Source organism: Camelus bactrianus, unplaced genomic scaffold (genome assembly GCF_048773025.1).
Source record: "Camelus bactrianus isolate YW-2024 breed Bactrian camel unplaced genomic scaffold, ASM4877302v1 HiC_scaffold_30, whole genome shotgun sequence".
NCBI classification, from domain to species: Eukaryota; Metazoa; Chordata; class Mammalia; order Artiodactyla; family Camelidae; genus Camelus; species Camelus bactrianus.
This window is the reverse complement of record NW_027413945.1, coordinates 1,114,286-1,135,305: the sequence shown is the minus strand read 5'-3', so window position 1 is coordinate 1,135,305 and position 21,020 is coordinate 1,114,286.

Sequence of the window (21,020 nt, the reverse complement as noted above, 5' to 3'; positions counted from 1 at the left end):
GGGAGATACTAGCTCCAACTCGGTTTTACAGTGAAAACTGCAGGAACTTCAAACCGGCACTAGGAAACAGACTGAGAAACCAGAGTAAATGTTTCCCCTGCAACCCATTCCCTTTGTGCTAGATGAACGAACGTCTCTCCACATGCTCAGTTCTGAGAGATAAGTGTGTGTGAAAGCCGTCCTTCACCTAGCTTGTTGGGAACACAAAGTTTCTTTCCAGTTCCAAACTCCACTAAATATATATATATGGGTAGGGACTAGCTCCAACTCGGTTTTACAGTGAAAACTGCAGGAACTTCAAACCGGCACTAGGAAACAGACTGAGAAACCAGAGTAAAAGTTTCTCCTGCAACCCGTTCCCTTTGTGCTAGATGAACGAACGTCTCTCCACATGCTCATTTCTGAGAGATAAGTGTGTGTGAAAGCCGTCCTTCACCTAGCTTGTTGGGAACACAAAGTTTTTTTCAGTTGCAAACTCCACTCCATATATATATATGGGTAGGGAATAGCTCCAACTCGTTTTTACAGTGAAAACTGCAGGAACTTCCAACCGGCACTAGGAAACAGACTGAGAAACCAGAGAAAAAGTTTCTACTGCAACCCGTTCCCTTTGTGTTAGATGAACGAACGTCTCTCCACATGCTCAGTTCTGAGAGATAAGTGTGTGTGAAAGCCGTCCTTCACGTAGCTTGTGGGGAACACAAAGTTTCTTTTCAGTTGCAAACTTCACTCCATATATATATATGGGGAGGTACTAGCTCCAACTCGGTTTTACAGTGAAAACTGCAGGAACTTCAAACCGGCACTAGGAAACAGACTGAGAAACCAGAATAAAAGTTTCTCCTGCAACCCGTTCCCTTTGTGCTAGACGAACGAAAGTGTCTCCACATGCTCAGTTCTGAGAGATAAGTGTGTGTGAAACCCGTCCTTCACCTAGCTTGTTGGGAACACAAAGATTCTTTTCAGTTGCAAACTCCACTCCATACATATATATGGGGTGGTACTAGCTAAAACTCGGTTTTACAGTGAAAACTGCAGGAACTTCAAACCGGCACTAGGAAACAGACTGAGAAACCAGAATAAAAGTTTCTCCTGCAACCCGTTCCCTTTGTGCTAGACGAACGAACGTCTCTCCACATGCTCAGTTCTGAGAGATAAGTGTGTGTGAAACCCGTCCTTCACCTAGCTTATTGGGAACACAAAGATTCTTTTCAGTTGCAAACTCTACTTCATACATATATATGGGGAGGTACTAGCTCCAACTCGGTTTTACAGTGAAAACTGCAGGAACTTCAAACCGGCACTAGGAAACAGACTGAGAAACCAGAGTAAAAGATTCTCCTGCAACCCGTTCCCTTTGTGCTAGATGAACGAACGTCTCTCCACATGCTCAGTTCTGAGAGATAAGTGTGTGTGAAACCCGTCCTTCAACTAGCTTATTGGGAACACAAAGATTCTTTTCAGTTGCAAACTCCACTCCATACATATATATGGGGAGGTACTAGCTCCAACTCGGTTTTACAGTGAAAACTGCAGGAACTTCAAACCGGCACTAGGAAACAGACTGAGGAACCAGAGTAAATGTTTCCCCTGCAACCCGTTCCCTTTGTGCTAGATGAACGAACGTCTCTCCACATGCTCAGTTGTGAGAGATAAGTGTGTGTGAAAGCCGTCCTTCACCTAGCTTGTTGGGAACACAAAGTTTCTTTTCAGTTGCAAACTCCACTCCATACATTTATATGGGGAGGTACTAGCTCCAACTCGGTTTTACAGGGAAAACTGCAGGAACTTCAAACCGGCACTAGGAAACAGACTGAGAAACCAGAGTAAATATTTCCCATGCAACCCGTTCCCTTTGTGCTAGATGAACGAACGTCTCTCCACATGCTCAGTTCTGAGAGATAAGTGTGTGTGAAACCCGTACTTCACCTAGCTTGTTGGGAACACAAAGCTTCTTTTCAGTTGCAAACTCCACTCCATTCATATATATGGGGAGGGACTAGCTCCAACTCGGTTTTACAGTGAAAACTGCAGGAACTTCAAACCGGCACTAGGAAACAGACTGAGAAACCAGAGTAAATGTTTCCCCTGCAACCCGTTCCCTTTGTGCTTGATGAACGAACGTCTCTCCACATGCTCAGTTCTGAGAGATTATTGTGTGTGAAAGCCGTACTTCACCTATCTTGTTGGGAACACAAAGTGTCTTTTCAGTGCAAACTCCACTCCTTACATATATATGGGGAGGTACTAGCTTCAAATCGGTTTTACAGTGAAAACTGCAGGAACTTCAAACCGGCACTAGGAAACAGACTGAGAAACCAGAGTAAAAGTTTCACCTGCAACCCGTTCCCTTTGTGCTAGATGAACGAACGTCTCTCCACATGCTCAGTTCTGAGAGATAAGTGTGTGTGAAAGCCGTCCTTCACCTAGCTTGTTGGGAACACAAAATTTCTTTTCAGTTGCAAACTCCACTCCATACATATATATGGGGAGGTACTAGCTCCAACTCGGTTTTACAGTGAAAACGGCAGGAACTTCAAACCGGCACTAGGAAACAGACTGAGAAACCAGAGTAAAAGTTTCTCCTGCAACCCGTTCCCTTTGTGCTAGATGAACGAACGTCTCTCCACATGCTCAGTTCTGAGAGATAAGTGTGTGTGAAAGCCGTCCTTCACCTAGATTGTTGGGAACACAACGTGTCTTTTCAGTTGCAAACTCCACTCCTTACATATATATGGGGAGGTACTAGCTCCAACTCGGTTTTACAGTGAAAACTGCAGGAACTTCAAACCGGCACTAGGAAACAGACTGAGAAACCAGAGTAAAAGTTTCTCCTGCAAACCGTTCCCTTTGTGCTAGATGAACGAACGTCTCTCCACATGCTCAGTTCTGAGAGATAAGTGTGTGTGAAAGCCGTCCTTCACCTAGCTTGTTGGGAACACAAAGTTTCTTTTCAGTTGCAAACTCCACTCCATACATATATATGGGGAGGTACTAGCTCCAAATCGGTTTTACAGTGAAAACTGCAGGAACTTCAAACCGGCACTAGGAAACAGACTGAGAAACCAGAGTAAAAGTTTCTCCTGCAACCCATTCCCTTTGTGCTAGATGAACGTACGTCTCTCCGCATGCTCAGTTCTGAGAGATAAGTGTGTGTGAAAGCCGTCCTTCACCTATCTTGTTGGGAACACAACGTGTCTTTTCAGTTGCAAACTCCACTCCTTACATATATATGGGGAGGTACTAGCTCCAACTCGGTTTTACAGTGAAAACTGCAGGAACTTCAAACCGGCACTAGGAAACAGACTGAGAAACCAGAGTAAAAGTTTCTCCTGCAACCCGTTCCCTTTGTGCTAGATGAACGAACGTCTCTCCACATGCTCAGTTCTGAGAGATAAGTGTGTGTGAAAGCCGTCCTTCACCTAGCTTGTTGGGAACACAAAGTTTCTTTTCAGTTGCAAACTCCACTCCATACATATATATGGGGAGGTACTAGCTCCAACTCGGTTTTACAGTGAAAACTGCAGGAACTTCAAACCGGCACTTGGAAACAGACTGAGAAACCAGAGTAAATGTTTCTCCTGCAACCCGTTCCCTTTGTGCCAGATGAACGAACGTCTCTCCACATGCTCAGTTCTGAGAGATAAGTGTGTGTGAAAGCCGTCATTCACCTAGCTTGTTGGGAACACAAAGATTCTTTTCAGTTGCAAACTCCACTCCATATATATATATGGGTAGGTACTAGCTCCAAATCGGTTTTACAGTGAAAACTGCAGGAACTTCAAACCGGCACTAGGAAACAGACTGAGAAACCAGAGTAAAAGTTTCTCCTGCAACCCGTTCCCTTTGTGCTAGATGAACGAACGTCTCTCCACATGCTCAGTTCTGAGAGATAAGTGTGTGTGAAAGCCGTCCTTCACCTAGATTGTTGGGAACACAACGTGTCTTTTCAGTTGCAAACTCCACTCCTTACATATATATGGGGAGGTACTAGCTCCAACTCGGTTTTACAGTGAAAACTGCAGGAACTTCAAACCGGCACTAGGAAACAGACTGAGAAACCAGAGTAAAAGTTTCTCCTGCAACCCGTTCCCTTTGTGCTAGATGAACGAACGTCTCTCCACATGCTCAGTTCTGAGAGATAAGTGTGTGTGAAAGCCGTCCTTCACCTAGCTTGTTGGGAACACAAAGTTTCTTTTCAGTTGCAAACTCCACTCCATACATATATATGGGGAGGTACTAGCTCCAAATCGGTTTTACAGTGAAAACTGCAGGAACTTCAAACCGGCACTAGGAAACAGACTGAGAAACCAGAGTAAAAGTTTCTCCTGCAACCCGTTCCCTTTGTGCTAGATGAACGTACGTCTCTCCGCATGCTCAGTTCTGAGAGATAAGTGTGTGTGAAAGCCGTCCTTCACCTATCTTGTTGGGAACACAACGTGTCTTTTCAGTTGCAAACTCCACTCCTTACATATATATGGGGAGGTACTAGCTCCAACTCGGTTTTACAGTGAAAACTGCAGGAACTTCAAACCGGCACTAGGAAACAGACTGAGAAACCAGAGTAAAAGTTTCTCCTACAACCCGTTCCCTTTGTGCTAGATGAACGAACGTCTCTCCACATGCTCAGTTCTGAGAGATAAGTGTGTGTGAAAGCCGTCCTTCACCTAGCTTGTTGGGAACACAAAGTTTCTTTTCAGTTGCAAACTCCACTCCATACATATATATGGGGAGGTACTAGCTCCAACTCGGTTTTACAGTGAAAACTGCAGGAACTTCAAACCGGCACTTGGAAACAGACTGAGAAACCAGAGTAAATGTTTCTCCTGCAACCCGTTCCCTTTGTGCCAGATGAACGAACGTCTCTCCACATGCTCAGTTCTGAGAGATAAGTGTGTGTGAAAGCCGTCATTCACCTAGCTTGTTGGGAACACAAAGATTCTTTTCAGTTGCAAACTCCACTCCATATATATATATGGGTAGGTACTATCTCCAAATCGGTTTTACAGTGAAAACTGCAGGAACTTCAAACCGGCACTAGGAAACAGACTGAGAAACCAGAGTAAAAGTTTCTCCTGCAACCCGTTCCCTTTGTGCTAGATGAATGAACGTCTCTCCACATGCTCAGTTCTGAGAGATAATTGTGTGTGAAACCTGTCCTTCACCTAGCTTGTTGGGAACACAAAGTTTCTTTTCAGTTGCAAACTCCACTCCATATATATATATGGGTAGGGACTAGCTTCAACTCGGTTTTACAGTGAAAACTGCAGGAACTTCAAACAGGCACTAGGAAACAGACTGAGAAACCAGAGTAATAGTTTCTCCTGCAACCCGTTCCCTTAGTGCTAGATGAACGAACGTCTCTCCGCATGCTCAGTTCTGAGAGATAAGTGTGTGTGAAAGCCGTCCTTCACCTATCTTGTTGGGAACACAACGTGTCTTTTCAGTTGCAAACTCCACTCCTTACATATATATGGGGAGGTACTAGCTCCAACTCGGTTTTACAGTGAAAACTGCAGGAACTTCAAACCGGCACTAGGAAACAGACTGAGAAACCAGAGTAAAAGTTTCTCCTGCAAACCGTTCCCTTTGTGCTAGATGAACGAACGTCTCTCCACATGCTCAGTTCTGAGAGATAAGTGTGTGTTAAAGCCGTCCTTCACCTAGCTTGTTGGGAACACAAAGTTTCTTTTCAGTTGCAAACTCCATTCCATACATTTATATGGGGAGGTACTAGCTCCAACTCGGTTTTACAGTGAAAACTGCAGGAACTTCAAACCGGCACTAGGAAACAGACTGAGAAACCAGAGTAAAAGTTTCTCCTGCAACCCGTTCCCTTTGTGCTAGATGAATGAACGTCTCTCCACATGCTCAGTTCTGAGAGATAATTGTGTGTGAAACCCGTCCTTCACCTAGCTTGTTGGGAACACAAAGTTTCTTTTCAGTTGCAAACCCCACTCCATATATATATATGGGTAGGGACTAGCTTCAACTCGGTTTTACAGTGAAAACTGCAGGAACTTCAAACAGGCACTAGGAAACAGACTGAGAAACCAGAGTAATAGTTTCTCCTGCAACCCGTTCCCTTAGTGCTAGATGAACGAACGTCTCTCCGCATGCTCAGTTCTGAGAGATAAGTGTGTGTGAAAGCCGTCCTTCACCTATCTTGTTGGGAACACAACGTGTCTTTTCAGTTGCAAACTCCACTCCTTACATATATATGGGGAGGTACTAGCTCCAACTCGGTTTTACAGTGAAAACTGCAGGAACTTCAAACCGGCACTAGGAAACAGACTGAGAAACCAGAGTAAAAGTTTCTCCTGCAAACCGTTCCCTTTGTGCTAGATGAACGAACGTCTCTCCACATGCTCAGTTCTGAGAGATAAGTGTGTGTGAAAGCCGTCCTTCACCTAGCTTGTTGGGAACACAGAGTTTCTTTTCAGTTGCAAACTCCAATCCATACATATATGTGGGGAGATACAAGCTCCAACTCGGATTTACAGTGAAAACTGCAGGAACTTCAAACCGGCACTACGAAACAGACTGAGAAACCAGAGTAAATGTTTCCCCTGCAACCCCTTCCCTTTGTGCTAGATGAACGAAAGTCTCTCCACATGCTCAGTCCTGAGAGAAAAGTGTGTGTGAAAGCCGTCCTTCACCTAGCTTGTTGGGAACACAAAGTTCCTTTTCAGTTGCAAACTCCACTCCATACATATATATGGGGAGGTACTAGCTCCTACTCGGTTTTACAGTGAAAACTGCAGGAACTTCAAACCGGCACTAGGAAACAGACTGAGAAACCAGAGTAAAAGTTTCTCCTGAAACCCGTTCCCTTAGTGCTAGATGAACGAACGTCTCTCCGCATGCTCAGTTCTGAGAGATATGTGTGTGTGAAAGCCGTCCTTCACCTATCTTGTTGGGAACACAACGTGTCTTTTCAGTTGCAAACTCCACTCCTTACATATATATGGGGAGGTACTAGCTCCAACTCGGTTTTACAGTGAAAACTGCAGGAACTTCAAACCGGCACTAGGAAACAGACTGAGAAACCAGAGTAAAAGTTTCTCCTGCAAACCGTTCCCTTTGTGCTAGATGAACGAACGTCTCTCCACATGCTCAGTTCTGAGAGATAAGTGTGTGTGAAAGCCGTCCTTCACATAGCTTGTTGGGAACACAGAGTTTCTTTTCAGTTGCAAACTCCAATCCATACATATATATGGGGAGATACAAGCTCCAACTCGAATTTACAGTGAAAACTGCAGGAACTTCAAACCGGCACTACGAAACAGACTGAGAAACCAGAGTAAATGTTTCCCCTGCAACCCCTTCCCTTTGTGCTAGATGAACGAAAGTCTCTCCACATGCTCAGTTCTGAGAGAAAAGTGTGTGTGAAAGCCGTCCTTCACCTAGCTTGTTGGGAACACAAAGTTTCTTTTCAGTTGCAAACTCCACTCCATACATATATATGGGGAGGTACTAGCTCCAACTCGGTTTTACAGTGAAAACTGCAGGAACTTCAAACCGGCACTAGGAAACAGACTGAGAAACCAGAGTAAAAGTTTCCCCTGAAACCCGTTCCCTTTGTGCTAGATGAACGAACGTCTCTCCACATGCTCAGTTCTGAGAGATAAGTGTGTGTGAAACCCGTCCTTCACCTAGCTTGTTGGGAACACAAAGTGTCTTTTCAGTTGCAAACTCCACTCCATACATATATATGGGGAGGTACTAGCTCCAACTCGGTTTTACAGTGAAAACTGCAGGAACTTCAAACCGGCACTAGGAAACAGACTGAGAAACCAGAGTAAAAGTTTCTCCAGCAACACGTTCCTTTTGTGCTAGATGAACGAACGTCTCTCCACATGCTCAGTTCTGAGAGATAAGTGTGTGTGAAAGCCGTACTTCACCTATCTTGTTGGGAACACAAAGTGTCTTTTCAGTGCAAACTCCACTCCTTACATATATATGGGGAGGTACTAGCTCCAACTCGGTTTTACAGTGAAAACTGCAGGAACTTCAAACCGGCACTAGGAAACAGACTGAGAAACCAGAGTAAAAGTTTCTCCTGCAACCCGTTCCCTTTGTGCTAGATGAACGAACGTCTCTCCACATGCTCAGTTCTGAGAGATAAGTGTGTGTGAAAGCCGTCCTTCACCTAGCTTGTTGGGAACACAAAGTTTCTTTTCAGTTGCAAACTCCACTCCATACATTTATATGGGGAGTTACTAGCTCCAACTCGGTTTTACAGTGAAAACTGCAGGAACTTCAAACCGGCATTACGAAACAGACTGAGAATCCAGAGTAAATGTTTCCCCTGCAACCCGTTCCCTTTGTGATAGATGAACGAACGTCTCTCCACATGCTCAGTTCTGAGAGATAAATGTGTGTGAAAGCCGTCCTTCACCTAGCTTGTTGAGAACACAAAGTTTCTTTTCAGTTGCAAACTCCACTCCATACATATATACGGGGAGGTACTAGCTCCAACTCGGTTTTACAGTGAAAACTGCAGGAACTTCAAACCGGCACTAGGAAACAGACTGAGAAACCAGAGTAAAAGTTTCTCCTGCAACCCGTTCCATTTGTGCTAGATGAACGAACGTCTCTCCATATGCTCAGTTCTGAGTGATAAGTGTGTGTGAAAGCCGTATTTCACCTAGCTTGTTGGGAACACAAAGTTTCTTTTCAGTTGCAAACTCCACTCCATACATATATATGGGGAGGTACTAGCTCCAACTCGGTTTTACAGTGAAAACTGCAGGAACTTCAAACCGGCACTACGAAACAGACTGAGAAACCAGAGTAAAAGTTTCTCCTGCAACCCGTTCCCTTTGTGCTAGATGAACGAACGTCTCTCCACATGCTCAGTTCTGAGAGATAAGTGTGTGTGAAAGCCGTCCTTCACCTAGCTTGTAGGGAACACAAAGTTTCTTTTCAGTTGCCAACTCCACTCCATACATTTATATGGGGAGGTACTAGCTCCAACTCGGTTTTACAGTGAAAACTGCAGGAACTTCAAACCGGCACTAGCAAACAGACTGAGAACCCAGAGTAAAAGATTCTCCTGCAACCCGTTCCCTTTGTGCTAGATGAAGGAACGTCTCTCCACATGCTCAGTTCTGAGAGATAAGTGTGTGTGAAAGCCGTCCTTCACCTAGCTTGTTGGGAACACAAAGTTTCTTTTCAGTTGCAAACTCCATTCCATACATTTATATGGGGAGATACTAGCTCCAACTCGGTTTTACAGTGAAAACTGCAGGAACTTCAAACCGGCACTACGAAACAGACTGAGAAACCAGAGTAAATGTTTCCCCTGCAACCCGTTCCCTTTGTGCTAGATGAACGAACGTCTCTCCACATGCTCAGTTCTGAGAGATAAGTGTGTGTGAAAGCCGTCCTTCACCTAGCTTGTTGGGAACACAAAGTTTCTTTTCAGTTGCAAACTCCATTCCATACATTTATATGGGGAGATACTAGCTCCAACTCGGTTTTACAGTGAAAACTGCAGGAACTTCAAACCGGCACTACGAAACAGACTGAGAAACCAGAGTAAATGTTTCCCCTGCAACCCGTTCCCTTTGTGCTAGATGAACGAACGTCTCTCCACATGCTCAGTTCTGAGAGATAAGTGTGTGTGAAAGCCGTCCTTCACCTAGCTTGTTGGGAACACAGAGTTTCTTTTCAGTTGCAAACTCCAATCCATACATATATATGGGGAGATACAAGCTCCAACTCGGATTTACAGTGAAAACTGCAGGAACTTCAAACCGGCACTACGAAACAGACTGAGAAACCTGAGTAAATGTTTCCCCTGCAAACCCTTCCCTTTGTGCTAGATGAACGAACGTCTCTCCACATGCTCAGTTCTGAGAGAAAAGTGTGTGTGAAAGCCGTCCTTCACCTAGCTTGTTGGGAACACAAAGTTTCTTTTCAGTTGCAAACTCCACTCCATACATATATATGGGGAGGTACTAGCTCCAACTCGGTTTTACAGTGAAAACTGCAGGAACTTCAAACCGGCACTAGGAAACAGACTGAGAAACCAGAGTAATAGTTTCTCCTGAAACCCGTTCCCTTTGTGCTAGATGAACGAACGTCTCTCCACATGCTCAGTTCTGAGAGATAAGTGTGTGTGAAAGCCGTCCTTCACCTAGCTTGTTGGGAACACAAAGTTTCTTTTCAGTTGCAAAAACCACTCCATACATTTATATGGGGAGATACTAGCTCCAACTCGGTTTTACAGTGAAAACTGCAGGAACTTCAAACCGGCATTACGAAACAGACTGAGAATCCAGAGTAAATGTTTCCCCTGCAACCCGTTCCCTTTGTGATAGATGAACGAACGTCTCTCCACATGCTCAGTTCTGAGAGATAAATGTGTGTGAAAGCCGTCCTTCACCTAGCTTGTTGAGAACACAAACTTTCTTTTCAGTTGCAAACTCCACTCCATACATATATATGGGGAGGTACTAGCTCCAACTCGGTTTTACAGTGAAAACTGCAGGAACTTCAAACCGGCACTAGGAAACAGACTGAGAAACCAGAGTAAAAGTTTCTCCTGCAACCCGTTCCATTTGTGCTAGATGAACGAACGTCTCTCCATATGCTCAGTTCTGAGTGATAAGTGTGTGTGAAAGCTGTCCTTCATCTATCTTGTTGGGAACACAAAGTTTCTTTTCAGTTGCAAACCCCACTCCATACATATATATGGGGAGGTACTAGCTCCAACTCGGTTTTACAGTGAAAACTGCAGGAACTTCAAACCGGCACTACGAAACAGACTGAGAAACCAGAGTAAAAGTTTCTCCTGCAACCCGTTCCCTTTGTGCTAGATGAACGAACGTCTCTCCACATGCTCAGTTCTGAGAGATAAGTGTGTGTGAAAGCCGTCCTTCACCTAGCTTGTTGGGAACACAAAGTTTCTTTGCAGTTGCAAACTCCACTCCATACATTTATATGGGGAGGTACTAGCTCCAACTCGGTTTTACAGTGAAAACTGCAGGAACTTCATACCGGCACTAGGAAACAGACTGAGAAACCAGAGTAAAAGTTTCTCCTGCAACCCGTTCCCTTTGTGCTAGATGAATGAACGTCTCTCCACATGCTCAGTTCTGAGAGATAATTGTGTGTGAAACCCGTCCTTCACCTAGCTTGTTGGGAACACAAAGTTTCTTTTCAGTTGCAAACTCCACTCCATTCATATATATGGGTAGGGACTAGCTCCAACTCGGTTTTACAGTGAAAACTGCAGGAACTTCAAACCGGCACTAGGAAACAGACTGAGAAACCAGAGTAAAAGTTTCCCCTGCAACCCGTTCCCTTAGTGCTAGATGAATGAACGTCTCTCCGCATGCTCAGTTCTGAGAGATAAGTGTGTGTGAAAGCCGTCCTTCACCTATCTTCTTGGGAACACAACGTGTCTTTTCAGTTGCAAACACCACTCCTTACATATATATGGGGAGGTACTAGCTCCAACTCGGTTTTACAGTGAAAACTGCAGGAACTTCAAACCGGCACTAGGAAACAGACTGAGAAACCAGAGTAAAAGTTTCTCCTGCAACCCGTTCCCTTTGTGCTAGATGAACGAACGTCTCTCCACATGCTCAGTTCTGAGAGATAAGTGTGTGTGAAAGCCGTCCTTCACCTAGCTTTTTGGGAACACAAAGTTTCTTTTCAGTTGCAAACTCCACTCCATACATATATATGGGGAGGTACTAGCTCCAACTCGGTTTTACAGTGAAAACTGCAGGAACTTCAAACCATCACTAGCAAACAGACTGAGAAACCAGAGTAAAAGATTCTCCTGCAACCCGTTCCCTTTGTGCTAGATGAAGGAACGTCTCTCCACATGCGCAGTTCTGAGAGATAAGTGTGTGTGAAAGCCGTCCTTCACCTATCTTGTTGGGAACACAAAGTGTCTTTTCAGTGCAAACTCCACTCCTTACATATATATGGGGAGGTACTAGCTTCAAATCAGTTTTACAGTGAAAAGTGCAGGAACTTCAAACCGGCACTAGGAAACAGACTGAGAAACCAGAGTAAAAGTTTCTCCTGCAACCCGTTCCCTTTGTGCTAGATGAACGAACGTCTCTCCACATGCTCAGTTCTGAGAGATAAGTGTGTGTGAAAGCCGTCCTTCACCTAGCTTGTTGGGAACACAAAGTTTCTTTTCAGTTGCAAAAACCACTCCATACATTTATATGGGGAGATACTAGCTCCAACTCGGTTTTACAGTGAAAACTGCAGGAACTTCAAACCGGCATTACGAAACAGACTGAGAATCCAGAGTAAATGTTTCCCCTGCAACCCGTTCCCTTTGTGATAGATGAACGAACGTCTCTCCACATGCTCAGTTCTGAGAGATAAATGTGTGTGAAAGCCGTCCTTCACCTAGCTTGTTGAGAACACAAACTTTCTTTTCAGTTGCAAACTCCACTCCATACATATATATGGGGAGGTACTAGCTCCAACTCGGTTTTACAGTGAAAACTGCAGGAACTTCAAACCGGCACTAGGAAACAGACTGAGAAACCAGAGTAAAAGTTTCTCCTGCAACCCGTTCCATTTGTGCTAGATGAACGAACGTCTCTCCGTATGCTCAGTTCTGAGTGATAAGTGTGTGTGAAAGCTGTCCTTCACCTATCTTGTTGGGAACACAAAGTTTCTTTTCAGTTGCAAACCCCACTCCATACATATATATGGGGAGGTACTAGCTCCAACTCGGTTTTACAGTGAAAACTGCAGGAACTTCAAACCGGCACTACGAAACAGACTGAGAAACCAGAGTAAAAGTTTCTCCTGCAACCCGTTCCCTTTGTGCTAGATGAACGAACGTCTCTCCACATGCTCAGTTCTGAGAGATAAGTGTGTGTGAAAGCCGTCCTTCACCTAGCTTGTTGGGAACACAAACTTTCTTTTCAGTTGCAAACTCCACTCCATACATATATATGGGGAGGTACTAGCTCCAACTCGGTTTTACAGTGAAAACTGCAGGAACTTCAAACCGGCACTAGGAAACAGACTGAGAAACCAGAGTAAAAGTTTCTCCTGCAACCCGTTCCATTTGTGCTAGATGAACGAACGTCTCTCCATATGCTCAGTTCTGAGTGATAAGTGTGTGTGAAAGCTGTCCTTCACCTATCTTGTTGGGAACACAAAGTTTCTTTTCAGTTGCAAACCCCACTCCATACATATATATGGGGAGGTACTAGCTCCAACTCGGTTTTACAGTGAAAACTGCAGGAACTTCAAACCGGCACTACGAAACAGACTGAGAAACCAGAGTAAAAGTTTCTCCTGCAACCCGTTCCCTTTGTGCTAGATGAACGAACGTCTCTCCACATGCTCAGTTCTGAGAGATAAGTGTGTGTGAAAGCCGTCCTTCACCTAGCTTGTTGGGAACACAAAGTTTCTTTGCAGTTGCAAACTCCACTCCATACATTTATATGGGGAGGTACTAGCTCCAACTCGGTTTTACAGTGAAAACTGCAGGAACTTCATACCGGCACTAGGAAACAGACTGAGAAACCAGAGTAAAAGTTTCTCCTGCAACCCGTTCCCTTTGTGCTAGATGAATGAACGTCTCTCCACATGCTCAGTTCTGAGAGATAATTGTGTGTGAAACCCGTCCTTCACCTAGCTTGTTGGGAACACAAAGTTTCTTTTCAGTTGCAAACTCCACTCCATTCATATATATGGGTAGGGACTAGCTCCAACTCGGTTTTACAGTGAAAACTGCAGGAACTTCAAACCGGCACTAGGAAACAGACTGAGAAAACAGAGTAAAAGTTTCTCCTGCAACCCGTTCCCTTAGTGCTAGATGAATGAACGTCTCTCCGCATGCTCAGTTCTGAGAGATAAGTGTGTGTGAAAGCCGTCCTTCACCTATCTTCTTGGGAACACAACGTGTCTTTTCAGTTGCAAACACCACTCCTTACATATATATGGGGAGGTACTAGCTCCAACTCGGTTTTACAGTGAAAACTGCAGGAACTTCAAACCGGCACTAGGAAACAGACTGAGAAACCAGAGTAAAAGTTTCTCCTGCAACCCGTTCCCTTTGTGCTAGATGAACGAACGTCTCTCCACATGCTCAGTTCTGAGAGATAAGTGTGTGTGAAAGCCGTCCTTCACCTAGCTTTTTGGGAACACAAAGTTTCTTTTCAGTTGCAAACTCCACTCCATACATATATATGGGGAGGTACTAGCTCCAACTCGGTTTTACAGTGAAAACTGCAGGAACTTCAAACCGGCACTAGCAAACAGACTGAGAAACCAGAGTAAAAGATTCTCCTGCAACCCGTTCCCTTTGTGCTAGATGAAGGAACGTCTCTCCACATGCGCAGTTCTGAGAGATAAGTGTGTGTGAAAGCCGTCCTTCACCTATCTTGTTGGGAACACAAAGTGTCTTTTCAGTGCAAACTCCACTCCTTACATATATATGGGGAGGTACTAGCTTCAAATCAGTTTTACAGTGAAAAGTGCAGGAACTTCAAACCGGCACTAGGAAACAGACTGAGAAACCAGAGTAAAAGTTTCTCCTGCAACCCGTTCCCTTTGTGCTAGATGAACGAACGTCTCTCCACATGCTCAGTTCTGAGAGATAAGTGTGTGTGAAAGCCGTCCTTCACCTAGCTTGTTGGGAACACAAAGTTTCTTTTCAGTTGCAAAAACCACTCCATACATTTATATGGGGAGATACTAGCTCCAACTCGGTTTTACAGTGAAAACTGCAGGAACTTCAAACCGGCATTACGAAACAGACTGAGAATCCAGAGTAAATGTTTCCCCTGCAACCCGTTCCCTTTGTGATAGATGAACGAACGTCTCTCCACATGCTCAGTTCTGAGAGATAAATGTGTGTGAAAGCCGTCCTTCACCTAGCTTGTTGAGAACACAAACTTTCTTTTCAGTTGCAAACTCCACTCCATACATATATATGGGGAGGTACTAGCTCCAACTCGGTTTTACAGTGAAAACTGCAGGAACTTCAAACCGGCACTAGGAAACAGACTGAGAAACCAGAGTAAAAGTTTCTCCTGCAACCCGTTCCATTTGTGCTAGATGAACGAACGTCTCTCCGTATGCTCAGTTCTGAGTGATAAGTGTGTGTGAAAGCTGTCCTTCACCTATCTTGTTGGGAACACAAAGTTTCTTTTCAGTTGCAAACCCCACTCCATACATATATATGGGGAGGTACTAGCTCCAACTCGGTTTTACAGTGAAAACTGCAGGAACTTCAAACCGGCACTACGAAACAGACTGAGAAACCAGAGTAAAAGTTTCTCCTGCAACCCGTTCCCTTTGTGCTAGATGAACGAACGTCTCTCCACATGCTCAGTTCTGAGAGATAAGTGTGTGTGAAAGCCGTCCTTCACCTAGCTTGTTGGGAACACAAAGTTTCTTTGCAGTTGCAAACTCAACTCCATACATTTATATGGGGAGGTACTAGCTCCAACTCGGTTTTACAGTGAAAAATGCAGGAACTTCATACCTGCACTAGGAAACAGACTGAGAAACCAGAGTAAAAGTTTCTCCTGCAACCCGTTCCCTTTGTGCTAGATGAATGAACGTCTCTCCACATGCTCAGTTCTGAGAGATAATTGTGTGTGAAACCCGTCCTTCACCTAGCTTGTTGGGAACACAAAGTTTCTTTTCAGTTGCAAACTCCACTCCATTCATGTATATGGGTAGGGACTAGCTCCAACTCGGTTTTACAGTGAAAACTGCAGGAACTTCAAACCGGCACTAGGAAACAGACTGAGAAACCAGAGTAAAAGTTTCTCCTGCAACCCGTTCCCTTTGTGCTAGATGAACGAACGTCTCTCCACATGCTCAGTTCTGAGAGATAAGTGTGTGTGAAAGCCGTCCTTCACCTAGCTTGTTGGGAACACAAAGTTTCTTTTCAGTTGCAAAAACCACTCCATACATTTATATGGGGAGATACTAGCTCCAACTCGGTTTTACAGTGAAAACTGCAGGAACTTCAAACCGGCATTACGAAACAGACTGAGAATCCAGAGTAAATGTTTCCCCTGCAACCCGTTCCCTTTGTGATAGATGAACGAACGTCTCTCCACATGCTCAGTTCTGAGAGATAAATGTGTGTGAAAGCCGTCCTTCACCTAGCTTGTTGAGAACACAAACTTTCTTTTCAGTTGCAAACTCCAATCCATACATATATATGGGGAGGTACTAGCTCCAACTCGGTTTTACAGTGAAAACTGCAGGAACTTCAAACCGGCACTAGGAAACAGACTGAGAAACCAGAGTAAAAGTTTCTCCTGCAACCCGTTCCATTTGTGCTAGATGAACGAACGTCTCTCCATATGCTCAGTTCTGAGTGATAAGTGTGTGTGAAAGCTGTCCTTCACCTATCTTGTTGGGAACACAAAGTTTCTTTTCAGTTGCAAACTCCATTCCATACATTTATATGGGGAGATACTAGCTCCAACTCGGTTTTACAGTGAAAACTGCAGGAACTTCAAACCGGCACTACGAAACAGACTGAGAAACCAGAGTAAAAGTTTCTCCTGCAACCCGTTCCCTTTGTGCTAGATGAACGAACGTCTCTCCACATGCTCAGTTCTGAGAGATAAGTGTGTGTGAAAGCCGTCCTTCACCTAGCTTGTTGGGAACACAAAGTTTCTTTGCAGTTGCAAACTCCACTCCATACATTTATATGGGGAGGTACTAGCTCCAACTCGGTTTTACAGTGAAAACTGCAGGAACTTCATACCGGCACTAGGAAACAGACTGAGAAACCAGAGTAAAAGTTTCTCCTGCAACCCGTTCCCTTTGTGCTAGATGAATGAACGTCTCTCCACATGCTCAGTTCTGAGAGATAATTGTGTGTGAAACCCGTCCTTCACCTAGCTTGTTGGGAACACAAAGTTTCTTTTCAGTTGCAAACTCCACTCCATTCATATATATGGGTAGGGACTAGCTCCAACTCGGTTTTACAGTGAAAACTGCAGGAACTTCAAACCGGCACTAGGAAACAGACTGAGAAACCAGAGTAAAAGTTTCTCCTGCAACCCGTTCCCTTAGTGCTAGATGAATGAACGTCTCTCCGCATGCTCAGTTCTGAGAGATAAGTGTGTGTGAAAGCCGTCCTTCACCTATCTTCTTGGGAACACAACGTGTCTTTTCAGTTGCAAACACCACTCCTTACATATATATGGGGAGGTACTAGCTCCAACTCGGTTTTACAGTGAAAACTGCAGGAACTTCAAACCGGCACTAGGAAACAGACTGAGAAACCAGAGTAAAAGTTTCTCCTGCAACCCGTTCCCTTTGTGCTAGATGAACGAACGTCTCTCCACATGCTCAGTTCTGAGAGATAAGTGTGTGTGAAAGCCGTCCTTCACCTAGCTTTTTGGGAACACAAAGTTTCTTTTCAGTTGCAAACTCCACTCCATACATATATATGGGGAGGTACTAGCTCCAACTCGGTTTTACAGTGAAAACTGCAGGAACTTCAAACCGGCACTAGCAAACAGACTGAGAAACCAGAGTAAAAGATTCTCCTGCAACCCGTTCCCTTTGTGCTAGATGAAGGAACGTCTCTCCACATGCGCAGTTCTGAGAGATAAGTGTGTGTGAAAGCCGTCCTTCACCTATCTTGTTGGGAACACAAAGTGTCTTTTCAGTGCAAACTCCACTCCTTAATATATATGGGGAGGTACTAGCTTCAAATCAGTTTTACAGTGAAAAGTGCAGGAACTTCAAACCGGCACTAGGAAACAGACTGAGAAACCAGAGTAAAAGTTTCTCCTGCAACCCGTTCCCTTTGTGCTAGATGAACGAACGTCTCTCCACATGCTCAGTTCTGAGAGATAAGTGTGTGTGAAAGCCGTCCTTCACCTAGCTTGTTGGGAACACAAAGTTTCTTTTCAGTTGCAAAAACCACTCCATACATTTATATGGGGAGATACTAGCTCCAACTCGGTTTTACAGTGAAAACTGCAGGAACTTCAAACCGGCATTACGAAACAGACTGAGAATCCAGAGTAAATGTTTCCCCTGCAACCCGTTCCCTTTGTGATAGATGAACGAACGTCTCTCCACATGCTCAGTTCTGAGAGATAAATGTGTGTGAAAGCCGTCCTTCACCTAGCTTGTTGAGAACACAAACTTTCTTTTCAGTTGCAAACTCCACTCCATACATATATATGGGGAGGTACTAGCTCCAACTCGGTTTTACAGTGAAAACTGCAGGAACTTCAAACCGGCACTAGGAAACAGACTGAGAAACCAGAGTAAAAGTTTCTCCTGCAACCCGTTCCATTTGTGCTAGATGAACGAACGTCTCTCCGTATGCTCAGTTCTGAGTGATAAGTGTGTGTGAAAGCTGTCCTTCACCTATCTTGTTGGGAACACAAAGTTTCTTTTCAGTTGCAAACCCCACTCCATACATATATATGGGGAGGTACTAGCTCCAACTCGGTTTTACAGTGAAAACTGCAGGAACTTCAAACCGGCACTACGAAACAGACTGAGAAACCAGAGTAAAAGTTTCTCCTGCAACCCGTTCCCTTTGTGCTAGATGAACGAACGTCTCTCCACATGCTCAGTTCTGAGAGATAAGTGTGTGTGAAAGCCGTCCTTCACCTAGCTTGTTGGGAACACAAAGTTTCTTTGCAGTTGCAAACTCAACTCCATACATTTATATGGGGAGGTACTAGCTCCAACTCGGTTTTACAGTGAAAAATGCAGGAACTTCATACCTGCACTAGGAAACAGACTGAGAAACCAGAGTAAAAGTTTCTCCTGCAACCCGTTCCCTTTGTGCTAGATGAATGAACGTCTCTCCACATGCTCAGTTCTGAGAGATAATTGTGTGTGAAACCCGTCCTTCACCTAGCTTGTTGGGAACACAAAGTTTCTTTTCAGTTGCAAACTCCACTCCATTCATATATATGGGTAGGGACTAGCTCCAACTCGGTTTTACAGTGAAAACTGCAGGAACTTCAAACCGGCACTAGGAAACAGACTGAGAAACCAGAGTAAAAGTTTCTCCTGCAAACCGTTCCCTTTGTGCTAGATGAACGAACGTCTCTCCACATGCTCAGTTCTGAGAGATAAGTGTGTGTGAAAGCCGTCCTTCACCTAGCTTGTTGGGAACACAAAGTTTCTTTTCAGTTGCAAAAACCACTCCATACATTTATATGGGGAGATACTAGCTCCAACTCGGTTTTACAGTGAAAACTGCAGGAACTTCAAACCGGCATTACGAAACAGACTGAGAATCCAGAGTAAATGTTTCCCCTGCAACCCGTTCCCTTTGTGATAGATGAACGAACGTCTCTCCACATGCTCAGTTCTGAGAGATAAATGTGTGTGAAAGCCGTCCTTCACCTAGCTTGTTGAGAACACAAACTTTCTTTTCAGTTGCAAACTCCACTCCATACATATATATGGGGAGGTACTAGCTCCAACTCGGTTTTACAGTGAAAACTGCAGGAACTTCAAACCGGCACTAGGAAACAGACTGAGAAACCAGAGTAAAAGTTTCTCCTGCAACCCGTTCCATTTGTGCTAGATGAACGAACGTCTCTCCATATGCTCAGTTCTGAGTGATAAGTGTGTGTGAAAGCTGTCCTTCACCTATCTTGTTGGGAACACAAAGTTTCTTTTCAGTTGCAAACCCCACTCCATACATATATATGGGGAGGTACTAGCTCCAACTCGGTTTTACAGTGAAAACTGCAGGAACTTCAAACCGGCACTACGAAACAGACTGAGAAACCAGAGTAAAAGTTTCTCCTGCAACCCGTTCCCTTTGTGCTAGATGAACGAACGTCTCTCCACATGCTCAGTTCTGAGAGATAAGTGTGTGTGAAAGCCGTCCTTCACCTAGCTTGTTGGGAACACAAAGTTTCTTTGCAGTTGCAAACTCCACTCCATACATTTATATGGGGAGGTACTAGCTCCAACTCGGTTTTACAGTGAAAACTGCAGGAACTTCATACCGGCACTAGGAAACAGACTGAGAAACCAGAGTAAAAGTTTCTCCTGCAACCCGTTCCCTTTGTGCTAGATGAATGAACGTCTCTCCACATGCTCATTTCTGAGAGATAATTGTGTGTGAAACCCGTCCTTCACCTAGCTTGTTGGGAACACAAAGTTTCTTTTCAGTTGCAAACTCCACTCCATTCATATATATGGGTAGGGACTAGCTCCAACTAGGTTTTACAGTGAAAACTGCAGGAACTTCAAACCGGCACTAGGAAACAGACTGAGAAACCAGAGTAAAAGTTTCTCCTGCAACCCGTTCCCTTAGTGCTAGATGAATGAACGTCTCTCCGCATGCTCAGTTCTGAGAGATAAGTGTGTGTGAAAGCCGTCCTTCACCTATCTTCTTGGGAACACAACGTGTCTTTTCAGTTGCAAACACCACTCCTTACATATATATGGGGAGGTACTAGCTCCAACTCGATTTTACAGTGAAAACTGCAGGAACTTCAAACCGGCACTAGGAAACAGACTGAGAAACCAGAGTAAAAGTTTCTCCTGCAACCCGTTCCCTTTGTGCTAGATGAACGAACGTCTCTCCACATGCTCAGTTCTGAGAGATAAGTGTGTGTGAAAGCCGTCCTTCACCTAGCTTTTTGGGAACACAAAGTTTCTTTTCAGTTGCAAACTCCACTCCATACATATATATGGGGAGGTACTAGCTCCAACTCGGTTTTACAGTGAAAACTGCAGGAACTTCAAACCGGCACTAGCAAACAGACTGAGAAATCAGAGTAAAAGATTCTCCTGCAACCCGTTCCCTTTGTGCTAGATGAAGGAACGTCTCTCCACATGCGCAGTTCTGAGAGATAAGTGTGTGTGAAAGCCGTCCTTCACCTAGCTTGTTGGGAACACAAAGTTTCTTTTCAGTTGCAAACTCCACTCCATACATATATATGGGGAGGTAATAGCTCCAACTCGAATTTACAGTGAAAACTGCAGGAACTTCAAACCGGCACTAGGAAACAGACTGAGAAACCAGAGTAAAAGTTTCTCCTGCAACCCGTTCC